This window comes from Triticum dicoccoides, chromosome 4A (assembly GCF_002162155.2).
Source record: "Triticum dicoccoides isolate Atlit2015 ecotype Zavitan chromosome 4A, WEW_v2.0, whole genome shotgun sequence".
Classification (NCBI taxonomy): domain Eukaryota; kingdom Viridiplantae; phylum Streptophyta; class Magnoliopsida; order Poales; family Poaceae; genus Triticum; species Triticum dicoccoides.
In genome coordinates this window covers 373,428,613-373,449,910 of record NC_041386.1, presented here as the reverse complement: position 1 = coordinate 373,449,910, position 21,298 = coordinate 373,428,613, and positions in this window count along the sequence as shown.

Below are 21,298 nucleotides of genomic sequence, written 5' to 3'. Positions count from 1 at the left end.
AAAATAAAGATGACCCTTGAGTCTGCAGAACCCAAGGGAAAGAAAAGGCTAGGTGGCGAATGGTAAAACCAATGTTGGGCCTTGCTGGAGGAGTTTTATTCAAGGCGAACGGTCAAGGGGTTCCCATTATAACCCAACCGCGTAAGGAACGCAAAATCTGGGAACATAACACCGATATGACGGAAACTAGGGCGACAAGAGTGGAACAAAACACCAGGCATAAGGCCGAGCCTTCCACCCTTTACCAAGTATATAGATGCATTAATTAAATAAGAAATATTGTGGTATCCCAACAAGTAAACATGTTCCAACAAGGAACAACATCTCCATGTTCCAACAAGGAACAAACTTCAATCTTCACCTGCAACTAACAACGCTATAAGAGGGGCTGAGAAAAGCGGTAACATAGCCAAACAACAGTTTGCTAGGACAAGGTGGGTTAGAGGCTTGGTTCAACAATATGGGAGGCATGATAAGCAAGTGGTTGGTATCGCAGCATAGGCATAGCAAAAGAGCGAGCAACTAGCAAGCAAAGATAGAAGTGATTTCGAGGGTATGGTCATCTTGCCTGAAATCTCGCAAGGAAGACGAATGAGTCCATGAAGAAGACAAACGGACGTAGACGAACGGGTCCTCACAAACGAGATGTTACCGGAACCAACCCGAAGAAGCAAACACTGGAAAGAAGCACACAACATAGTAAACAACCAACACATGAACATGGTATGATATGCGAGATGCGGTATGCGATGCATATGCATGATTTGCAAGGGAATGCATGAACCTGGCCTCAACTTGGAAATCTAAGTGTGCTACTGGAAAGGTGAGATGAAATCGCTTGAAAATGATATAAAGATCACCAGAATCGGAGTTACGGTTTGGGAATGGCAAACAAAACAAATATGGCACCGGTCTACGATATACAGCAAATAGCCATCTAAATGCAACGAGATGAACGTGCTACAGCACTCAAACATGGCATCAAAATACATGACAGGAATCCATTCATGAAGCTTAACAAAAGAATAACACTGAGCTATGGCCAATTCATCCATTAACAGGTTCAAAAAAGCATGGCAAAACTGCATTTGGTAAACAGATTTCAGACTTAGTGAAATTAACAGTTGTCTGGAATTTCAGATCAGATAGCACTCTTGGGAGCATGAAAACTATATGCTACGGGACCTGAACATGGCAAAGTAAAGCATGGAAAGGAGCTACTCAAAGAGCTTAACAAAAGTCCCTTAGTGACCTTGAGCCAAAAGGGATCAGAAAATACAATTGCAAGCATGTGAACATGGCAAAAACATAATCAGATCACAGACTTAGTGAAAACTGGAGCATGCTGAAACAAATATCAAGTAGGCATGTTTACGAGCTCGATGCACTCACTACAGAGCAAGTCATGATAATCTAAGCATACACACATCAAGAATACACAAAATACAAGCTAGACATGGCAAGAACAATAGCATAGCATGCACGGATCAACTACAACATCATCGGCAAAATCGCTAACAAGTAGACAATCTGCCCAGATCACGAAATGACAAAAGTAGAGCTTGATTGACTCAAGCTAGGGTGCTCCATAATTGCAAACAAACGCATGGATGGATAGAGCACTACAAGATTAACAAATCATCCTTACTGATCCTCCTCAAAAGCGGCATGGATCACTAGGAAAACAACATGAACATATGACAATATGAGATGAACAGATCAAGGACTTGGTGGAAATGCTAAGTCCCTGAAATCAGCATTAACGAATGCACCACTTTGCAAGCTCGTGCTAGCCACCACACACATCACAAAAATACATGGCTTGCACCTCTGCATATATGGCAAAACATATAACAAAGCACATGTAGAGCACCTGGGCATATCATGCACACAATAAACATGGCAAAAATGACAAATATCTAAATGGAGAAGCAGATCTGACAATTATCTCAAATAGCACTCTTCTAACAGCATTTCTGGATCAAGATGAACTCAAATGAAAATGATGCAATGAGATGAAATGATGTACTCTCTGAGACGAACATTTTGATATGCTATATGCATGAATCGGAGCTACGGATGCAAAGTTACGATGCGATGAACATGAGCAAAATATTAGGGTTTCGGGAGTACAAAGTCAACCCTGAGATATTTTCAGATCCAGATCTAGCGGCACGCAGATCGAGGTTGGCCGGAGGAGGAAGTTCGCCGGAGTTCGAGGACGGGGAGGAAGCCGGAGGAGGGTCGGGCCAGAATGGAAGAGCGGGGCGCCAGCGAAGGGCTCGGCACCGACGCCGGCGAGATGCTCTGCGGCGGCGTGCGCACGGAGGCCGAGGTCGGCGGCGCGGCGAGGCGCAACGGCGGCCGGCGACGGTGGAGAAGGCGGCGCGGTGGCGGAGCAAGGCAGAGGTGGCGGCCGGAGCTTGCGTTGGCGGCGGCGGGCGGCTGCGCCAGTGATGGAGGCGGCAGCGTACGGAGGCGCGCGAGGTGCTGGCGCTCCGGGCCGGGCGGGCCCCGCCTGGGCTCCGCGGGCCGCGGCGGGCGTGCTGTAGAGGGAGGTTGAGGTGGCGTGGCCTGGTTGGAGGAGAGGAGCGGCACAGCGACGTGGCGCGCTCTGATTCACCGGGGTGACGCGTCCGGCGGACATGTCTGGTGCGGGATGGACGTGTCCGGCGGTGCGAGGAGGGAGATGGCTAGGGTTCATCCGCGAAATGATCCGAAATTTCGGGGAGGGGCACATATTTATAGGTAGAGGGATCTAGGAGAGTCCAAATGAGGTGCGGTTTTCGGCCACGCGATCGTGATCGAACGCTCTAGATGATGGAGAGGGTTTAGGTGGGTTTTGGGCCAAAATGGAAGGGTGTTGGGCTGCAACACACACGAGGCCTTTTCGGTCCCTCGGTTAAATGTTAGAGCATCAAACGAAGTCCAAATGGTACGAAACTTGACAGGCGGTCTACCGGTAGTAAACCAAGGCCGCTTGACAAGTCTCGGTCCAACCCAGAAATGTTTAATCCCGACACACGAGAAGAAGGTAGAAATGACCACCGGAGGAGAACGGAGCGCCGGATTGCAAAACGGACAACGGGAAAAAATGCTCGGATGCATGAGACGAACTTGTATGCAAATGAAATGCACATGATGACATGATATGCAATGCATGACACACAAGCAATGACAAGGCAACAACAGCGAATAACTGGACGACACCTGGCACATCGGTCTCGGGGCGTTACAATAGGCATCCAAGATGGGTATAATAAAAACTTTCATATAAACTGCATTGAATACTATGAGAAGTTTGATACTTGATGATTGTTTTGCGATATGAAGATGCTGATATTAGAGTCATGCTAGTGGAGTAGTTGTAAATTTGAGAAATACTTGTGTTAAAGTTTGTGATTGTCGTAGCATGCACGTATGGTGAACCGTTATGTGATGAAGTCGGAGCATGATTTATTTATTGATTGTCTTCCTTATGAGTGGCGGTCGGGGACGAGCGATGGTCTTTTCCTACCAATCTATCCCTAGGAGCATGCGCGTAGTACTTTGTTACGATAACTAATAGATTTTTGCAATAAGTATGTGAGTTCTTTATGACTAATGTTGAGTCCATGGATTATACACACTCTCACCCTTCCACCAATGCTGGCCTCTCTAATACCGCGCACCTTTCACCGGTATCATACACCCACCATATACCTTCCTCAAAATAGCCACCATACCTACCTATTATGGCATTTCCATCGCCATTCCGAGATATATTGCCATGCAACTTTCCACCTTTCCGTTTATTATGACACGCTCCATCATTGATGTAACGCCCTCGATGCGGCTATATCTCCCACGTGTCGAAGCACGGCTTAGAGGCATAACCGCATTGAAAGCAATGTCGCAAGTGAGGTAATCTTCACACAACCCATGTAATACATAAGGGGAAAAGATACATAGTTGACCTACAATCGCCACTTCACACAAATACATGAATAAAGCATTACATCAACCAGATACAATCAGGTCCGACTACAGAACCAAAATAAAAGAAGACTACCCCAAATGCTACACAGATCCCCGATCGACCCCAACTGGGCTCCACTACTGATCGACTAGAACGAAGCAACACAAAGGACAAGATCTTCATAGAGCTCCTCCTTGAGCTTGGTTGAGTCACCTGCATGGTATCATCGGCACCTGCAAACTGGTTTTGGAAGTATCTGTGAGTCACGGGGACTCAGCAATCTCACACCCTTGTGATCAAGACTATTTAAGCTTATCGGTAAGGTAATGGTATGAGATGGAGCTGCAGCAAGCGACTAGCATATTTGGTGGCTAACATATACGTAAAAGAGAGCGAGAAGAGAAGGCAAAGCACGATCAAGAAACTATGATCAAGAAGTGATCCTAGAGCAACCTACGTCAAGCATAACTCCAACACCGTGTTCACTTCCCGGACTCCGCCGGAAAGAGACCATCACGGTTACACACGCAGTTGATGTATTTTGATTAAGGTCAACTTCAGGTTTTATACAACCGGACATTAACAAATTCCCATCTGCCCATAACCGCGGGCACGGCTTTCGAAAGTTCAAATCCCTGCAGGGGTGTCCCAACTTAGCCCATCACAAGTTCTCACGGTCAACGAAGGATATTCCTTCTCCCAAGACAATCCGGTCAGGCTCGGCATCCAGGTTACAAGACATCCTCGACAACGATAAAACAAGTCCAGCAACACCGCCCGAATGTGCCGACAAATCCCGATAGGAGCTGCACATATCTCGTTCTCAGGGCACACTCAGATTGTCCAAACTTCCGGTAGGCCAGCCCAGAGTCGCCCCTGGTGGCCACCGGCGGCTGACAGGTTGGACCAACACTCGGAGGAGCACTAGCCTGGGGGTTTAAATAAAGATGACCCTTGAGTACGCGGAACCCAAGGGAAAAAATGCTAGGTGGTTAATGGTAAAACCAAAGTTGGGCATTGCTGGAGGAGTTTTATCCAAGGCGAACTGTCAATGGGTTCCCATAATAGCCCAACCGCGTAAGGAACGCAAAATCCGGGAACATAACACCGATATGACGGAAACTAGGGCAGCAAGAGTGGAACAAAACACCAGGCATAAGGCCGAGCCTTCCACCGTTTACCAAGTATATAGATGCATTAATTAAATAAGAGATAATGTGATATCCCAACAAGTAAACATGTTCCAACAAGGAACAACATATCCATGTTCCAACAAGGAACAAACTTCAATCTTCACCTGAGCCTAACAATGCTATAAGAGGGGCTAAGCAAAGCGGTAACATAGGCATACAATGGTTTGCTAGGACAAGGTGGGTTAGAGGCTTGGTTCACAATATGGGAGGCATGATAAGCAAGTGGTAGGTATCGCAGCATAGGCATAGCAAAAGAGCGAGCAACTAGCAAGCAAAGATAGAAGTGATTTCGAGGGTATGGTCATCTTGCCTGAAATCCCGCAAGGAAGAAGAACGAGTCCATGAAGAAGACAAACGGACGTAGACGAACGGGTCCTCACAAACGCAACGTTATCGGAACCAACCCGAAGAAGCAACACCGGAAAGAAGCAAACACCATAGTAAACAACCACCACATAAGCATGACATGATGCACAACCAAATATGATGCATGTCCGGTTTAAAGATACATGGCATGGCAAAGTGCACAAGCAATCCTACAAATTAAGTGGAGCTCAATATGTAACTCCGTTGCATATTGACGAAACACCATGTGACTTATTATGTTCGATCTTGTTTATGTACCCAACAATATTAAATGTTGTTAAACATGGCAAGAGGGTGAAGCAAAGAAAACTACCTATCTAGTCAAGTTTAAATGAGGCCAGAAATAACAAACAACAAGTCCGGAAACTCCTCATGTGCATATTTTGGTTATGGTACTGTCCTGCCCTAAACACAATTTTAGAGTTATTAAACATGCAAAGTAAAGCCACCATGTTAAACTAGGCAAAATTCTACCCCATTTACATATAAAGTTTATTAAAATCTGAGTTACGGTTATTTAGTTATGAATTAAATCATTTTAACATGGCCTATGAGAAAATTGATGCAAACAGCAAGTTAAACATTTCAACCATGGTTGAAAGTTGGGTATTATGAAACTAGACAAGATTCCAAGCATTTTTCATATATAACTTATTTTAATCCGATGCACGGTTTGTGAGATATTAAATGAATGAACATGGAGGGTTTTTCTGTAAAACTGCAGTTCCCTGGAATAAATACTAAATTCATAGAACTGAAAAAAAACATTGCAGGCTGAAACTGACCAAACGGGCCAACAGGGTAATAGGCGCAACATGACTATCACACGCCCATGGCGCCAAATAGCGAAGGTTGTGGGGAGCTCACCCATGGGCTTGGCCCGTTCTGTGGTGCGGTTTGGTTCTAGCAGCGGCTGGGCTAGGCCTTGCTCACGTGGCCCACGATGGCGCTGGAGGTGGGCCTTACTGCCGATGCGCTGGAGGCGCAGTCAATGGTCGTTCGTCCCTGATGAGAGGAAGCAGGCGGCAGCGGGACTCACGGCATCGGCGGGCCTCAGGGAAGAAGATGGTGGCGGCTGGGTTCATGGCCGGCGGAGAACAACGTGGAGGAGGCGTCGAGAATGGACAGCTCCGGCCGGAGACAAGACCATGACGGGGCGACCTGGGATGAGGCAAAGGAGCGGTCGCACGGTTCGAGCGAAGGAGGCGCCGTGGTGACGAGCGGCGCTGGGACGATGCAAAACGGGCACGGGAAAATGGACGGATCCAGCGTGTGGAGGACCAGATCCAGGCTCCACGGGTAACTTTGAACATCGGCGCAGGCAGAACCACGCGGTGGCGAGCTCCTGTCCACGGAAATAGAAGAGAGAGAGAGGATTGAGAGAAAGAAACCAGAGGAGGGAGAAGAAGGGAGAGAGGGGCGCGAGGGATGAGGTCGGCCTGGATCAATGGCGGCTCACGGAGAGGTCAAGTTGGCGCTACTGTTCTTCGCCGGCGGGGACTACTGGCTCGATCTGCTCGGGGATCGAAGCAGGAGGAGCGGGTTCGTGCGGGAGCTGCTCAGGGGCGCTGCATCATTGGCTCAAAATCCAATGAAGCAGATGAGACGTGGCTGACTGGTTGGACTGGATCGGGAGGAGGCTGCGGGATTGGTCAGACACAGAAACAGAGGAGGTGGGAGGCGATGGATCTAGGTGATGGGATGGAGTGTAGTGGTGGTAGCTGGGGAGGATCCCTAGGAAATAGGGTTAGGTCCAAAATATACTAGGGGTAGACTATACATACGGGAAAAAAGGGAAGTTGGATTATTCGATTAGAATCGGATGGTTGAGAATCTATAGGTTAGAAAGTCCAAACAAGGAAACAGTGATGTTTTGTGGATGTTTGGGGATGTTCCGGACCCAACGGTGATGACTGTCCGGGTCGGGTTCGGGACAGTTTCGGACACGCGCGAGGGGTTGATGCACTGTGCAAAGAGGGGTTAGGCGAACGAGGTCATGTGTGTGGTTGGACTGAGAAGAGAGAGGAGGAATGCAATCTGGCAACAGTTTCCGAAGATCGAAAACGTCAGACGATAGACCGGCTATACTGCCGCTATAGTTATCCATTGGGGCGTCAAACGAACTCCAAATGCGATGAAACTTGGCAGGTGGTCTACTAACAACAAAACAACACCGCACACCAACTTTCATCCCATTCCGAGAACATTTTCCGGCCACTTCTAAAATAATATTCGGACGTTCCACGGGCGCGTGCAAGTGTGTTTGGGCTGAGAACGGATAACAGATGGAACTGGGGGAACCCGGACGGATGTAAGTTTTGAAAACATGATGATGCAATGCACATGATGACATGGCAAGATGCAACACGCAAGCAAATGACAAGGCAACAATAGCGAATAACTGGACGACACCTGGCGCAACGGTCTCGGGGCGTCATAACACTCCACCACTACGAGAGGATCTCGTCCCGAGATCTAGAATGGCACCGGAGGGAAAACGGAAGGGAAAGAGAATAGGTAAAACTAAGTTGCTTCTTGACAAACGAGTGAAACCAAAGAACCTTGAGAGGTTGAACAAATTGAAAGAAAGAAAGCACTGGAGAAGAACAAAGTTGCAAACACTCCGTTAAGAAAGAGGAATAAGAAAGAACCGATTCGGGCAGCACTCTGGTTGAAAAAAAATGCAAGACTTGATAAGATGAAAAGAACTTGAGCAGAGGACACAACACTCCGGTTAAATTGATAATCATGAAAAGATCACGATCCTGACAAAACAAGAAGATGGGTTGAAGAGAGCAACATCACAATGCCTCCGGAACACAAGAATAGAAGTTGGATCGTTGGAAAGGAAAGAATTGAGAAGAAAATGCCATCTTCTACCAAAAAAGAATTTGAAAAGCATCCTTAGAAAGAAGTATTGGACGGAGTTGTTGGAAAATCAGCAACGAAAGCAAAAGGCTGCTTGTGGGCTTATGGAAAACATCTCAAAATCAAGAGGTGAAATTCTGCCATTAACGGAAACGAAAGATTGGATTGATGTCAACAAGGAGTTGAGAAGCTTATTTCACCGGTAGGATAAATGAAGAACTTGGATCATATATGAGCACCATAAATAGCGACAATCCTTAGAGAAGGCTTTAGGAGAAACATGATACAAGATAACTCCAACAAAGAGATTGGTGGATTTAAAATATCTCGTTCTTGACAACATGTGAATCATGAAACACACGGAAATTGTCAAAAATGACATAATACCACCTCAAAAGATAAGATAGAGCGAATTGGACTTTGAGATGCAAGATGAAGAATGCTTGAGCTCCTCTGCAAAAAATCTCGATGAACACTTCGAGAAGGAATTAAATCCTTGATGAACCATCATATAGAACCTCCATGAAGAACTCCGGTAACAAAAGAATAACGAAAAGAAAGAGAAGTTGAAAACACAAGGTGAATCCTTGTAACAATCTAGATGAATCTCCGTGGTGATATAATTGAAATAGGTTGGAACTCCGGGCAAAATAGAAGATGAAACAATTGAAATCAGGAATTTGATGAGCCTCCAGAATAAAGAATTAATCACTTGGAAGAAACAAGAGTAAGAATTACATTATATATGTGTATCCCTCATCAATTAAAATTGATGACAAGCAATGGATTTGGCATATTACTTATTCTCGTAGCGCAAACTTGAGAAGGTCTTCAACGAACCACCGATAGGATTGGAAAAAACGAATGAATTGATATCATAACGAATGACGAGAACTCTTGCACGAACCACCGTAAGAATTAAAAGACCGAAGGAAAGATAAAGGAACACCGGGAATAATTATGAAATGAACGAAGATACTTGAGAGAATTTAGATTCAAGTGAACGAAGAGATCCCGAGGTGATTAGATAAATTTGAATGATGCACCGGTAAGATTTAGAGAATGATAACTGCCAGCTGAGAATGAATAAACCCGAAATGATGGCCTTCGGGGAATCAAACTGAAAAAGACTCTTGAATTGCTCCGGATGGATGAAAAGAATTCTCACAATTGAGATCAATTATGAGAAGATGGCATAAAGCTAGCATCATGAATCTTGAAGAGAATGGATAATATATGGAGGTAAAACTCTTCTTCGGTCCTCAAATGCAGAGAATGACGATGAGAAACACCACCATGAATCGTTAATGCACTCCGGAATGAAAAATAGAAAAGGTTGAGCCAATGATGAAAAGAATTTGACAGATCTTGGAGAAAGGCATTTGACTGATGATAATTCATTCTCACGTCAAACTTTGAAAAGAATTTGAGAAGCTCCGGGAAAATTGGAAGAGTTAGGTAAGATCCTGGGAAAAGACCCGTGGGTTAGGGCCCACTCAAAAGATACACCATAGAACGATTTCAAAGAGAGATTGCACCGTTTGAATTTAAATGGCTTGAATGAGATAACATCCTCGAAAGAGCTTGAACGAAAGCAGAGTGTAAGCACGAATCTTTGGGATATCTTGAGCACTCCAGAACAATTTATTAGCGAGAAATGAATGATTATGAGGTGCACCGGCATGAGAAGGTATTTGAAACGAGGAAAAAGATATGATGAACAAAGCTTGAATTAAATCCACCGGAGAAAGAAAGGAATGAAGAATGACGAACTTGAAGCTGCATTAGAATCTTCATGAGAATAGTCGGATAAGAACATTGACGGAAAAAGAATGGAGAGGCTTCACATCAATAAGATGGATACTTGATCAAGAAATCTGAATCCTTCAAGAAAACAAGGTTGGGAGGGTGGGAAAACACCATTGAGAATGAAACAAACACCGCTGAGAAGAAATGATAATTGATCTTGCTGATGTTGAAATGATCGGATCCACTTGAAGAGAAACACGCCGGTGAAAAGGATTGACAAGACAATCTTGATTATCATGAAGGATTGGTATTCACAACGGAGTATGAGAACACCATTTAGGGAAGGTATGGAATCAACACTTGATATTGAAGCAACTCGAATACCACAACTCAAAAACAAAACAAAGGATTGGCTTGCAAAATAAGCCGGAACAAACATAGGATAGAGATTTCATCCGAAGTTTTCGTGGTGGGGCCTACACGGGCTTGATCGTACAGCACCATCATGTACAAGGCAGTGCACATGACATACGAAGCGTCCCCGAGTCGGCATAGCCAAGGACTCTTTAAGACACAACGAGACCACTATAAAACCAACTGTTGATAGGCGTACCACTAGACGTCGAACCCCAATTTCGTATCATACATCTGTCGGAAAGATATCCTAAGAGCTACTTGAATTCCCACTTATAAACTCCCGAAATTTTCCCAGTTATGCAATCAAGTGTTGGGGATACAGGGGAAGCATAATATCTCACCCAAAACTAGCAAATCCTACATCCAGCTGTATCTATCCTTCAAGACATAACCAAGAAACCTTCGGAAATCATCTACCTCAACCTTCGAAAAGCATACAAGTTATGGCAATACTCCCGAACTCCCGCCCCAATACTGGGTGGCGTCGAGGTTATCTCACCAACAACTGCATAAAAGAGATTTTCGATGTCGGCGAACTAAGCTCAGGTATTCCAGAACTGCCACGATAAAATTGTGACGACAACACCTCGGAGCTCAACTCCCCGGGACACTGCCACAACCCCTAAATGACAGGAGGCACCAAGAACAATGTTCTCGTCACAAATCGATCGGAACGATTCCAAGATGCCAGCGTGATCCTAAATTTTTTTAGTGAAATTTGAGAAGAGAAGAGTCAAAACTCTACGTCAGGATGCCTTACCAGAGCGATGAAGGGACTGGGGGGTAAAAAGAATTCGTAAACTCTCTGATATATAATTCCTAAATGACTCAAAACATTTTTCTAGACTCAACTCGTCAGCTAATTCGATCAAGCAGGGGGGCTCCTAAGGTCGGGGAAGGCTCTGATTACCAACTTGTAACGCCCTCGATGCGGCTATATCTCCCACGTGTCGAAGCACGGCTTAGAGGAATAACCGCATTGAAAGCAATGTCGCAAGTGAGGTAATCTTCACACAACCCATGTAATACATAAGGGGAAAATATACATAGTTGGCTTACAATCGCCACTTCACACAAATACATGAATAAAGCATTACATCAACCAGATACAATCAGGTCCGACTACGGAACCAAAATAAAAGAATACTACCCCAAATGCTACATAGATCCCCAATCGACCCCAACTGGGCACCACTACTGATCAACTAGAACGAAGCAACACAAAGGACAAGATCTTCATAGAGCTCCTCCTTGAGCTTGGTTGAGTCACCTGCATGGTATCATCGGCACCTGCAAACTGGTTTTTGAAGTATCTGTGAGTGACATGGACTCAGCAATCTCACACCCTCCCGATCAAGACTATTTAAGCTTATGGGTAAGGCAAAGGTATGAGATGGAGCTGCAGCAAGCGACTAGCATATTTGGTGGCTAACATATACGCAAAAGAGAGCAAGAAGAGAAGGCAAAGCACGATCGAGAAACTATGATCAAGAAGTGATCCTAGAGCAACCTACGTCAAGCATAACTCCAACACCGTGTTCACTTCCCGGACTCCGCCGGAAAGAGACCATCACAGTTACACACGCGGTTGATGTATTTTAATTAAGGTTAACTTCAGGTTTTCTACAACCGGACATTAACAAATTCCCATCTGCCCATAACCGCGGGCACGGCTTTCGAAAGTTCAAATCCCTGCAGGGGTGTCCCAACTTAGCCCATCACAAGCTCTCACGGTCAACGAAGGATATTCCTTCTCCCAAGACAATCCGATCAGGCTCGGCATCCAGGTTACAAGACATCCTCGACAACGGTAAAACAAGTCCAGCAACACCGCCCGAATGTGCCGACAAATCCCGATAGGAGCTGCACATATCTCATTCTCAGGGCACACTCAGATTGTCCAAACTTCCGATAGGCCAGCCCAGAGTTGCCCCTGGTGGCCACCGGCAGCTGACAGGTTGGACCAACACTCAGAGGAGCACTGGCCCGGGGGTTTAAATAAAGATGACCCTTGAGTCCGCGGAACCCAAGGGAAAAAAGGGTAGGTGGCGAATGGTAAAACCAAAGTTGGGCATTGCTGGAGGAGTTTTATCCATGGCGAACTGTCAAGGGGTTCCCATAATATCCCAACCGCGTAAGGAACGCAAAATCCGGGAACATAACACCGATATGACGGAAACTAGGGCGGCAAGAGTGGAACAAAACACCAGGCATAAGGCCGAGCCTTCCACCCTTTACCAAGTATATAGATGCATTAATTAAATAAGAGATAATCTGATATCCCAACAAGTAAACATGTTCCAACAAGGAACAACATCTCCATGTTCCAACAAGGAACAAACTTCAATCTTCACCTGCAACTAACAACGCTATAAGAGGGGCTAAGCAAAGCGGTAACATAGCCATACAACGGTTTGCTAGGACAAGGTGGGTTAGAGGCTTGGTTCACAATATGGGAGGCATGATAAGCAAGTGGTAGGTATCGCAGCATAGGCATAGCAAAAGAGCGAGCAACTAGCAAGCAAAGATAGAAGTGATTTCGAGGGTATGGTCATCTTGCCTGAAATCCCGCAAGGAAGAAGAACGAGTCCATGAAGAAGACAAATGGACATAGGCGAACGGGTCCTCACAAACGCGACGTTATCGGAACCAACCCAAAGAAGCAACACCGAAAAGAAGCCAACACCATAGTAAACAACCACCACATAAGCATGACATGATGCACAACCAAATATGATGCATGTCTGGTTTAAAGATACATGGCATGGCAAAGTGCATAAGCAATCCTACAAATTAAGTGGAGCTCAATATGTAACTCCGTTGCATATTGACGAAACACCATGTGACTTATTAAGTTCAATCTTGTTTATGTACCCAACAATATTAAATGTTGTTAAACATGGCAAGAGGGTGAAGCAAAGAAAACTAGCTATCTAGTCAAGTTTAAATGAGGCCGAAAACAACAAACAACAAGTTCGGAAACTCCTCATGTGCATATTTTGGTTATGGTACTGTTCTGCCCTAAACACAATTTTAGATTTATTAAACATGCAAAGTATAGCCACCATGTTAAACTAGGCAAAATTCTACCCCATTTACATATAAAGTTTATTAAAATCTGAGTTACAGTTATTTAGTTATGAATTAAATCATTTTAACATGGCCTATGAGAAAATTGTTGCAAATAGCAAGTTAAACATTTCAACCATGGTTGAAAGTTGGGTATTATGAAACTAGACAAGATTCCAAGCATTTTTCATATATAACTTATATTAATCCGATGCACGGTTTGTGAGATATTAAATTAGTGAACATGGAGGGTTTTTCTGTAAAACTGCAGTTCCCTGGAAGAAATACTAAATTCGTAGAACTGAAAAAAAAACATTACAGGCTGAAACTGAGCAAACGGGCCAACAGGGTAATAGGCGCAACATGACTATCACACGCCCATGGCGCCAAATAGCGAAGGTTGTGGGGAGCTCACCCATGGGCTTGGCCCGTTCTGTGGTGCGGTTTGGTTCTAGCAGCGGCTGGGCTAGGCCTTGCTCACGCGGCCCACGATGGCGCTGGAGGTGGGCCTTGCTGCCGATGCGCTGGAGGCGCGGTCAACGCTCGTTCGTCCCTGACGAGGGAAGCAGGCGGCAGCGGGACTCACGGCATCGGCGGGCCTCAGGAAAGAAGATGGCGGTGGCTGGGTTCATGGCCGGCAAAGAACGACGTGGAGGTGGCGTCGGGGATGGACAGCTCCGGCCAGAGACAAGACCATGATGGGGCGACCTGGGATGAGGCAGAGGAGCGGTCGCACGGGTCAAGCGAAGGAGGCGCCGTGGTGACGAGCGGTGCTGGGACGATGCAAAACGGGCACGGGAAAACAGACGGATCCGGCGTGTGGAGGACCAGATCCAGGCTCCACGGGTAACTTTGAACATCGGCGTAGGCAGAACCACGCGGCGGCGTGCTCCTGTCCATGGAAATAGAAGAGAGAGAGGATTGAGAGAAAGAAACTAGAGGAGGGAGAAGAAGGGAGAGAGGGGCGCGAGGGATGAGGTCGGCCTGGATTAGTGGCGGCTCACGGGGAGGTCAAGTTGGCGCTGCTGCTCTTCGCCGGCGGGGACTGCTGGCTCGATCTGCTCGGGGATCGAAGTAGGAGGAGCGGGTTCATGCGGGAGTTGCTCAAGGGCGCTGCATCGTAATCCAACGGAGCAGATGAGATGTGGCTGACTGGTTGGACTGGATCGGGAGGAGGCTGCGGGATTGGTCAGACACAGAAACAGAGGAGGTGGGAGGCGATGGATCTGGGTGATGGGATTGAGTGTAGTGGTGGCGGCTGGGGAGGATCCCTAGGAAATAGGGTTAGGTCCAAAATAGACTAGGGGTAGACTATATATACCGGGAAAAGGGAAGTTGGATCATTCGATTAGAATCGGACGGTTGACAATCTATAGGTTAGAAAGTCCAAACAAGGAAATGGTGATGTTTTGTAGATGTTTGGGGATGTTCCAGACCCAACGGTGATGACTGTCCGGGTCGGGTTCGGGACAGTTTCGGACATGCGCGAGGGGTTGATGCACTGTGCAAAGAGGGGTTAGGCGAACGAGGTCAAGTGTGTGGTTGGACTGAGAAGAGAGAGGAGGAATGCAACCCGGCAACAGTTTCCGGAGATCGAAAACGTTAGACGATAGACCGGCTATACTGCCACTATAGTTATCCATTGGGGCATCAAACGAACTCCGAATGTGGTGAAACTTGGCAGGTGGTCTACTAACAACAAAACAACACCGCACGCCAACTTTCATCCCATTCTGAGAACATTTTCCGGCCACTTCTAAAATAATATTCGGATGTGCCGCGGGCGTGTGCAAGTGTGTCTGGGCTCAGAATGGATAACGGATGGAACTGGGGGAACCCGGACGGATGTAAGTTTTGAAAACATGATGATGCAATGCACATGATGACATGGCAAGATGCAACACGCAAGCAAATGACAAGGCAACAATAGCGAATGACTGGACGACACCTGGCGCAACGGTCTCGGGGCGTCACAATTGACATATTGCTTTGCATGATCATGTAGTTGACATCGTATTTGTGGCGAAGCCACCGTTCATAATTCTTTCATACATGTCACTCTTGATTCATTGCACATCCCGGTACACCGCCGGAGGCATTCATATAAAGTCATATCTTGTTCTAAGTATCGAGTTGTAATTCTTGAGTTGTAAGTAAATAAAAGTGTGATGATCATCATTATTAGAGCATTGTCCCAAGTGAGGAAAGGATGATGGAGACTATGATTCCCCCACAAGTCGGGATGAGACTCCAGACGAAAAAAAGAGAAAAAAGAGGCCATAAAAAAGGAGAAGGCCCCCAAAAAAACAAAAAAAATGAGAGAAAAAGAGCGAAGGGGCAATGCTACTATCCTTTTACCACACTTGTGCTTCAAAGTAGCACCATGATCTTCATGATATAGAGTCTCCTATGTTGTCACTTTCATATACTAGTGGGCATATTTCATTATAGAACTTGGCTTGTATATTCCAATGACGGGCTTCCTCAAAATGCCCTAGGTCTTCGTGAGCAAGGGAGTTGGATGCACACCCACTTAGTTTCTTTTTGAGCTTTCATACACTTATAGCTCTAGTGCATCCGTTGCATGGCAATCCCTACTCACTCACATTGATATCTATTGATGGGCATCTCCATAGCCCATTGATACGCCTAGTTGATGTGAGACTATCTCCTTTTTGTCTTCTCCACAACCACCATTCTATTCCACCTATAGTGCTATGTCAATGGCTCATGCTCATGTATTGCGTGAAGATTGAAAAAGTTTGGGAACATCAAAAGTATGAAACAATTGCTTGGCTTGTCATCGGGTTGTGCATGATTTAAATATTTTGTGTGATGAACATAGAGCATAGCCAGACTATATGATTTTGTAGGGATAGCTTTCTTTGGCCATGTTATTTTGAGAAGACATGATTACTTTGTTAGTATGCTTTAAGTATTATTATTTTTTATGTCAATATTAAACTTTTGTCTTGAATATTATGGATTTGAATATTCTTGCCACAATAAAGAGAATTACATGGATAAATATGTTAGGTAGCATTCCAAATCAAAAATTCTGTTTTTATCATTTACCTACTCAAGGACGAGCAGGAATTAAGCTTGGGGATGCTTGATACGTCTCCAACGCATCTATAATTTTTGATTGTTCCATGCTATTATATTATCAACCTTGGATGTTTTATATGCATTTATATGCTATTTCATATGATTTTTGGGACTAACCTATTAACCTAGAGCCAAGTGCCAGTTTCTGTTTTTTCCTTGTTTTTGAGTTTTACAGAAAAGGAATATCAAACGGAGTCCAATTGACGTGCCAATTTTTGATGATTTTTATGGATAGAAAGAAGACCCCGGAGTAAAAGAGTTGGGCTAGAAGAGTCCCGGGGCGTCCACGAGGGTGGTGGGCGCACCCACCCCCCGGGTGCGTGGGCCTACCTCGTGGACGACTCAGGCACCTCCTTGACGTGAGACCGACGCCAGAAATTCCTATAAATACAGAAACCTCCAGAAAATAACCTAGATCGGGAGTTCCGCTGCCAGAAGCCTCCGCAGCCACCGAAAACCAATCTAGACCCGTTCCGGCACCCTGCCGGAGGGGGGAATCCCTCTCCGGTGGCCATCTTCATCATCCTGGCGCTCTCCATGACGAGGAAGGAGTAGTTCTCCCTAGGGGCTGAGGGTATGTACCAGTAGCTATGTGTTTAATCTCTCTCTCTCTCTCTCTCGTGTTCTTGAGTCGGCACGATCTTGATGTATCGCGAGCTTTGCTATTATATTTGGAGCTTACCATGTTTCTCCCCCTCTACTCTCTTGTGATGAATTGAGTTTTCCCTTTGAAGTTATCTTATCGGATTGAGTCTTTAAGGATTTGAGAACACTTGATGTATGTCTTGTATGTGCTTATCTGTGGTGACAATGGGATATCACGTGATCCACTTGATGTATGTTTTGGTGATCAACTTGCGAGCTCGATGACCTCGTGAACTTATGCATAGGGGTTGGCACACGTTTTCGTCTTCACTCCCAGGTAGAAACTTTGCGGCACTCTTTGAAGTTCTTTGTGTTGGTTGAATAGATGAATCTGAGAATGTGTGATGCATATCGTATAATCATACCCACAGATACTTGAGGTGACATTGGAGTATCTAGGTGACATTAGGGTTTTGGTTGATTTGTGTCTTAAGGTGTTATTCTAGTACGAACTCTTGGATAGATTGAACGGAAAGAATATCTTCATGTTATGTTACTACGGACTCTTGTATAGATCGATCAGAAAGGATAACTTTGAGGTGGTTTTGTACCCTACAATAATCTCTTCGTTTGTTCTTCGCTATTAGTGACTTCAGAGTGACACTTTGTTGCATGTTGAGGGATAGTTATATGATCCAATTATGTTATTATTGTTGAGAGAACTTGCACTAGTGAAAGTATGAACCCTAGGCCTTGTTTCAATGCATTGCAATACCGTATACGCTCACTTTTACCACTTGCTACCTTGATGTTTTTATATTTTAATATTACAAAACCCTTTATCTACCATCCATATTGCACTTGTATCACCATCTCTTCGCCGAACTAGTGCACCTATACAATTCACCATTGTATTGGGTGTGTTGGGGACACAAGAGACTCTTTGCTATTTGGTTGCAGGGTTGTTTGAGAGAGACCATCTTCATCCTACGCCTCCTACGGATTGATAAACCTTAGGTCATCCACTTGAGGGAAATTTGCTACTGTCCTACAAACCTCTGCACTTGGAAGCCCAACAAAGTCTACAAGGAAAAGGTTGTGTAGTAGACATCAATCATCACGTGGTGTCTCGACACGATGAACTATAGCAACGGTGCATACTCAGGGAGAACACTTATACCTTGAAATTTAGTGAGAGATCATCTTATAATGCTACCACCGAACTAAGAAAAATAAGATGCATAAAGGATAAACATCACATGCAATCAATATAAGTGATATGACCATCATCATCTTGTGCCTATGATCTCCATCTCCAAGGCACCGTCATGATCACCATCGTCACCGGCTTGACACCTTGATCTCCGTCGAAGCATCATTGTCATCTCGCCAACTATTGCTTCTATGACTATCGCTACCGCTTAATGATAAAGTAAAGCAATTACATGGCGATTGCATTTCATACAATAAAGCGACAACCATATGGCTCCTGCCAGTTGCCGATAACTATGTTAGAAAACATGATCGTCCCATACAATAAAATTTAGCATCATGTCTAGACCATATCACATCACAACATGCCCTGCAAAACAAGTTAGACATCCTCTACTTTGTTTGTTGCAAGTTTTACGTGGCTGCTACGGGCTGAGCAAGAACCGTTCTTACCTGTGCATCAAAAACCACAACGCGGTATAGTGATTGTTTTTTATCTTAAGAAAGAACCCTGTTCATTGAATCCGATTCAACTAAAGTTGGAGAAACTAACACCCACCAGCCACCTGTGTGCGAAGCACGTCGGTAGAACCAATCTCGCGTAAGCGTACGCGTAATGTCGGTCTAGGCCGCTTCATCCAACAATACCGCCGAATAAAGAATCAACTAGTGACGACAAGCAATATGTATATACCCACGCCCACAATTCCTTTGTGTTCTACTCGTGCATATAACATCTACGCATAATCCTGGCTCGGATGCCACTATTGGGGAACGCAGTAATTTCAAATTTTTCTTATGCACACACAAGATCATGGTGATGCATAGCAACGAGAGGGAAGAATCTTGTCCACGTACCCTCGTAGACCGTAAGCGGAAGCGTTGTGACAACATAGTTGATGTAGTCGTACGTCTTCCTGGTCGACCGATCCTAGTACCGAAGGTACGACACCTCCGCGATCTACACATGTTCGGCTCGGTGACGTCCACGAAATCATGATCCAGTAGAGTGTCGAGGGAGAGCTTCGTCAGCACGATGGCATGATGATGGTGATGATGATGCTACCGGAACAGGGCTTCGCCTAAGCACCGCTACGATATGATCGAGGTGGATTATGGTGGAGGGGGCACCGCACACGGCTGGACACAATCAACTTGTGTGTTCTAGGGTGCCCCTGCCCCCGTATATAAAGGAGCAAGGGGGAAGGCCGGCCGGCCTTGGGGCGCGCCGGGAGAGGAGGAGTCCTCCTCCTAGTAAGAGTAGGACTCCCCTTTCCTACTCCTACTAGGAGGGGGAAAGGAAGGAGGAGAGGGAGAAGGAAAGGGGGGCCGCCGCCCCCCTTCCCTAGTCCAATTCGGACCATAGGGGGAGGGGGCGTGTGGCCTGCCCTGGTCGGCCCCCTCTCTCTCCACTAGGGCCCATGTGGCCCATTAGATCTCCCAGGGGGGGGGGGTTCCGGTAACCCTCCGGTACTCCTTTTTCTTCGAAATCACCCGGAACACTTCCGGTGTCCGAATATAGCCGTCAAATATATCAATCTTTATGTCTCGACCATTTCGAGACTCCTCGTCATGTCCGTGATCACATCCGGGACTCCTAACTATCTTCGGTACATCAAACTACATAAACTCATAATACCGATCGTCACCGAACGTTAAGCGTGCGGACCCTACGGGTTCGAGAACTATGTAGACATGACCGAGACATGTCTCCGGTCAATAACCAATAGCGGAACCTGGATGCTCATATTGGCTCCTACATATTCTATGTAGATCTTTATCGGCCAAACTGCATAACAACATACTTTGTTCCCTTTGTCATCGGTATGTTACTTGCCCGAGATTCGATTGTCGGTATCTCAATACCTAGTTCAATCTCATTACGGGCAAGTCTCTTTACATGTTCCGTAATGCATCATCCCGCAACTAACTCATAAGTGAAATTGCTTGCAAGGCTTATAGTGATGTGCACTACCGATAGGGCCCAGAGATACCTCTCCGACAATCGGAGTGACAAATCCTAATCTCGGTCTATGCCAACTCAACAAACACCATAGGAGACACCTGTAGAGCACCTTTATAATCACCCAGTTACGTTGTGACGTTTGGTAGCACACAAAGTGTTCCTCCGGTATTCGGGAGTTGCATGATCTAGTCATAGGAACATGTATAAGTTATGGAGAAAGCAATAGCAACAAACTAAACGATCATCATGCTAAGCCAACAGATGGGTCAAGTCAATCACATCATTCTCTAATGATGTGATCCCGTTAATCAAATGAGAACTCATGTCTATGATTTGGAAACATAACCATCATTGATTCAACGAGCTAGTCAAGTAGAGTCAACATAGTGACGCTCTGTTTGTCTATGTATTCACACATGTACTAAGTTTCCGGTTAATACAATTCTAGCATGAATAATAAACATTTATCATGATATAAGGAAATATAAATAACAACTTTATTATTGCCTCTAGGGCATATTTCCTTTAGTCTCCCACTTGCACTAGAGTCAATAATCTAGATTACATTGTAATGATTCTAGCACCCATGGAGTCTTGGTGCTAATCATGTTTTGCTCGTGAGAGAGGCTTAGTCAACGGGTCTGCAACATTCAGATCCATATGTATCTTGCAAATCCCTATGTCTCCCTCCTTGACTTGATCACGGATGGAATTGAAGTGTCTCTTGATGTGCTTGGTTCTCTTATGAAATCTGGATTCCTTTGCCAAGGCAATTGCACCCGTATTGTCACAAAAGATTTTCATTGG